This window comes from Schistocerca piceifrons, unplaced genomic scaffold, assembly GCF_021461385.2.
Source record: "Schistocerca piceifrons isolate TAMUIC-IGC-003096 unplaced genomic scaffold, iqSchPice1.1 HiC_scaffold_294, whole genome shotgun sequence".
NCBI lineage: Eukaryota > Metazoa > Arthropoda > Insecta > Orthoptera > Acrididae > Schistocerca > Schistocerca piceifrons.
Genome location: NW_025728509.1, coordinates 2,501 through 7,500, shown reverse-complemented (window position 1 = coordinate 7,500; position 5,000 = coordinate 2,501). Strand labels below are relative to the sequence as shown.

The window sequence follows — 5,000 nt, the reverse complement described above, 5'->3', positions numbered from 1 at the left end:
TCGACGCCACCCACAAAGCCTGCAGCCTCTGTCGACCATAGCACCCAATCTCCAGTGGCTCTGCCGCACGAAGCCGTGGACCGGCAATGACTCCACCCGCACCCGTTCGTGCACCACCCCAACCGCCACACGCGCACCTCCAGCGGATGAACGGCGGAAGTTTCCCGCACTCGTAAAGTGCAATCCACCCCTATAACTTGCGTTTCATGAAGAGTTATTTCCAATATGCGACATTCCCGCTGTCCCTATACATGAGCCGCGACCTGTACCACTTACGAGCGAGAGACGCGATCGCGTTGCTCACTGTACGGCGTCCGATACCGAGCCATCAGCATGTCGGTCCCCATGCGCGTTGCACTCGCACTCGCAGTCGCAAAAACGTGGGGCAAATATATTACGCGGAAGAGCTATAACAGACCGAGCCCCACTGCATGGGGGGAGTCTTTGTCACTAATGTACACAGATGGAACATTTTGGACTGGAACCAGATTACCCGTACACACGGCGCTGATTAGTAATCAATGCAGAGCCATCAAACTACAGCAAATATACACAACTGTCCGTATACATGCTGAAAGAGTCTGCCCACAATGGGAACCACACGTCAGCCAGACACTCTGATCACGCACCACTCTCTGCTTCTAACAGGCGCACATACAATATGTAAGCACCAGCATGGAACAACATCCAGTGCATCTTCTCCGCCACATTACACAATCCACACTATCACAACCAGACCAGGAGGTCCATGCGGAAAATACAATATCCCAGCCTTTCGACATCCACCATTGCGCAGACCAGGCACCAACACCCACACATGTCCTATACAACGGTGCACCCAACATCACAATAGTACCTCCTGTCACAGCGCACAAACAATGACATGAGTCAAAGACACAGGTCTCACACAAGCATAGAATTGGAGCGCCGCCTCTAATAAGCCAAAGGTGCATCCTGACGTGACAAATCTGATCATGTCACAAGCATTCACTTACTATAATCACTATCAACGAACCTGCCGCCCCCGCCCCCCCCCCCTACACCTTTCCTTACAACAACGTGTAACCTAACCTAACCTAACCTAACCTATGTTGTACCTTAACCTAACCTATGTTGTACCTTAACCTAACCTATGTTGTACCTTAACCTAACCTATGTTGTACCTTAACCTAACCTATGTTGTACCTTAACCTAACCTATGTTGTACCTTAACCTAACCTATGTTGTACCTTAACCTAACCTATGTTGTACCTTAACCTAACCTATGTTGTACCTTAACCTAACCTATGTTGTACCTTAACCTAACCTATGTTGTACCTTAACCTAACCCATGTTGTACCTTAACCTAACCCATGTTGTACCTTAACCTAACCCATGTTGTACCTTAACCTAACCCATGTTGTACCTTAACCTAACCCATGTTGTACCTTAACCTAACCCATGTTGTACCTTAACCTAACCCATGTTGTACCTTAACCTAACCCATGTTGTACCTTAACCTAACCCATGTTGTACCTTAACCTAACCCATGTTGTGCCTTAACCTAACCCATGTTGTGCCTTAACCTAACCCATGTTGTGCCTTAACCTAACCCATGTTGTGCCTTAACCTAACCCATGTTGTGCCTTAACCTAACCCACGTTGTGCCTTAACCTAACCCACGTTGTGCCTTAACCTAACCCACGTTGTGCCTTAACCTAACCCATGTTGTGCCTTAACCTAACCCATGTTGTGCCTTAACCTAACCCATGTTGTGCCTTAACCTAACCCATGTTGTGCCTTAACCTAACCCATGTTGTGCCTTAACCTAACCCACGTTGTGCCTTAACCTAACCCACGTTGTGCCTTAACCTAACCCACGTTGTGCCTTAACCTAACCCACGTTGTGCCTTAACCTAACCCACGTTGTGCCTTAACCTAACCCACGTTGTGCCTTAACCTAACCCACGTTGTGCCTTAACCTAACCCACGTTGTGCCTTAACCTAACCCACGTTGTGCCTTAACCTAACCCACGTTGTGCCTTAACCTAACCCACGTTGTGCCTTAACCTAACCCACGTTGTGCCTTAACCTAACCCACGTTGTCCCCTAAAGTAACCCACGTTGTCCCCTAACGTAACCCACGTTGTCCCCTAACGTAACCCATGTTGTCGCCTAAACCTGCTCTGTAATTGTTATACGACTCGTTCAATTAGTGTAGTGTTGCCCACCCGCAACCCTCGCAATATAGTTCGCTACTCGCACTGCCCGCTCCCCTGTGTATCGCTTCATGTTAAACACCTTGCAAGTCTTGCTGACTTTCCACATGCTCCTGCTGTACACTGTAATGTGGATGGCAGCAGGACGTACATGCCGCCCCTCCCCACGTCCCCACCTTGCCCCCCTGCCTTCGCAAGCTGGTTGGTGAGAAGTTTGCATGTTCAATGCCCTTCGCATGCGACGTACTCAGGCTACGTTGTGGTGCGGCCTGTGTCAACCGTCCGCTAATGTCGTACGCGTAAACCACAATCTGTACTGCACATTCGTCCTTATGTACCGAATGATACATCGTGGCACATGTGTGACCGTACAACGACTGCGCCCAAAAACGGCGGACCATACAGTGCAAATATTGTGCACGCAGCTACGTGTCGTCTCCCTATGAGAGCTGGATTGCAGTGTGGTACGCCATAGAGACGTGTGGGAGGAACGGACGCCGTGGATGGCGATCAGCATGAGCTGTCTGTTGATGTATTCGGACCTAGTCGTCTCTCCTCACACACCGTGATGGCATGGTGCACCGCGTTCCATATCTGCGACATGCTACAGAGGCCGGTTGACAGTCGTTCGAGCAATGGACATCGCATACGTACGGGGGCCACCTTCCACGTATTGTCTAGGCGTGCACATTTTGTTGCGTGTATGTGGGCAGACGTAGTGTGGCGTGACACCTGACACAGGCATGCAATAATCGTTGAAGTTGCAAATGGCGATGGACGCCTGCGTTTTCTGGTGAAGTTACGCAAATGAACAAATGGTAACCTGTTGTGGTGCGGTTGTTCTCGCTAGGGGTGAATCGGTGATGGCGACGATAGGTTGAGGTACGAACCGGTTGTTCCAGCGATACCCACCATGCCGACGAAACTGAACGGCATCTGGGTGTGAAGCGATACGCGGCGGTGGCTGGGTGGGACCGTCCCCGGCCGGTGAGGGGGCGCCTCCCGGCGTGCTGGCCGCGCGGTGCGTGGGCGCACGCGCTACAGCCGGCTGGTGGGGGCGGCCAGTGGCAGGCGCGCCGGCCGACGGACGCGGCAGGCGTCGCAGCTGCGCGCCGGCGCACCCTGCGCGCGGCGCCGTGCGGCCAAAGTAGGTCCTCGCGGGCCCGGTGCGAAGCGCGGTGGACATCTTCAGTGTGCTGGTCCGATTGAGGACTGTGTGCGTTGAGGATGCGCCGCCGCCCGGCGCTCGGCGCCGCGACGCCGTCTGCTGCTCGGTCGCCCCAGCGGTTCTCGCTGGTGGTTTGTATCGCAGCTGTGCGGATGTGTTGGCGCGTGCGCTGTGCTGGGAGAGTTCGCTTCGGCACCCAAGTGGGGCTTTTGTCCTTCTGTGGCGCTGGCGTTGGAGCTGCCGGTCACCGTAGGTGGCGCGTGTTGTCTCCCGCCGGCAATGCCACGACAGCACGCTCCCGGGCCTCTGTCGGCAGCGGCAAGCTCAGTTGGGAGCACGGGTGGTCGCACCGAAAGCGTCTACTCGCCTAACTCCGGGCGATTGCGCCTCTCTCGAACCCGACCAAGTACTTGGGACGGCGCTGCGCGCCGCCGGGACCTGAGAGGGTTTCGAGGTGTATTGTGCAGGGGAGCTCAGCCTCCTCCTGTTTGCAGAATGATTGAGCGGACGCTTGCGTGTTCGCGCGGGCCCCCGGGACACACTCCCGGGCGGCCGGCTGCTCAGCTCTAGTTGACGCAGCTCCCTGGTTGATCCTGCCAGTAGTCATATGCTTGTCTCAAAGATTAAGCCATGCATGTCTCAGTACAAGCCGCATTAAGGTGAAACCGCGAATGGCTCATTAAATCAGTTATGGTTCCTTAGATCGTACCCACGTTACTTGGATAACTGTGGTAATTCTAGAGCTAATACATGCAAACAGAGTCCCGACCAGAGATGGAAGGGACGCTTTTATTAGATCAAAACCAATCGGTCGGCTCGTCCGGTCCGTTTGCCTTGGTGACTCTGAATAACTTTGGGCTGATCGCACGGTCCTCGTACCGGCGACGCATCTTTCAAATGTCTGCCTTATCAACTGTCGATGGTAGGTTCTGCGCCTACCATGGTTGTAACGGGTAACGGGGAATCAGGGTTCGATTCCGGAGAGGGAGCCTGAGAAACGGCTACCACATCCAAGGAAGGCAGCAGGCGCGCAAATTACCCACTCCCGGCACGGGGAGGTAGTGACGAAAAATAACGATACGGGACTCATCCGAGGCCCCGTAATCGGAATGAGTACACTTTAAATCCTTTAACGAGTATCTATTGGAGGGCAAGTCTGGTGCCAGCAGCCGCGGTAATTCCAGCTCCAATAGCGTATATTAAAGTTGTTGCGGTTAAAAAGCTCGTAGTTGGATTTGTGTCCCACGCTGTTGGTTCACCGCCCGTCGGTGTTTAACTGGCATGTATCGTGGGACGTCCTGCCGGTGGGGCGAGCCGAAGGCGTGCGACCGCCTCGTGCGTGCTCGTGCGTCCCGAGGCGGACCCCGTTGAAATCCTACCAGGGTGCTCTTTATTGAGTGTCTCGGTGGGCCGGCACGTTTACTTTGAACAAATTAGAGTGCTTAAAGCAGGCAAGCCCGCCTGAATACTGTGTGCATGGAATAATGGAATAGGACCTCGGTTCTATTTTGTTGGTTTTCGGAACCCGAGGTAATGATTAATAGGGACAGGCGGGGGCATTCGTATTGCGACGTTAGAGGTGAAATTCTTGGATCGTCGCAAGACGAACAGAAGCGAAAGCATTTGCCAAGTAT

At 53.5% G+C, this 5,000-nt stretch overlaps 1 non-coding gene across 1 annotated transcript in view; it reads left to right on the top strand.

Moving 5' to 3' along the window:
• The first annotated feature begins 3,946 nt into the window (after nucleotides 1-3,946).
• The window catches only part of LOC124744459, a 1,909-nt gene continuing 855 nt past the window's right edge, over nucleotides 3,947-5,000 (top strand). The window contains exon 1 of the ribosomal RNA XR_007010771.1: nucleotides 3,947-5,000. This exon is cut by the window's right edge and continues 855 nt beyond it. This is a non-coding gene — a ribosomal RNA (small subunit ribosomal RNA).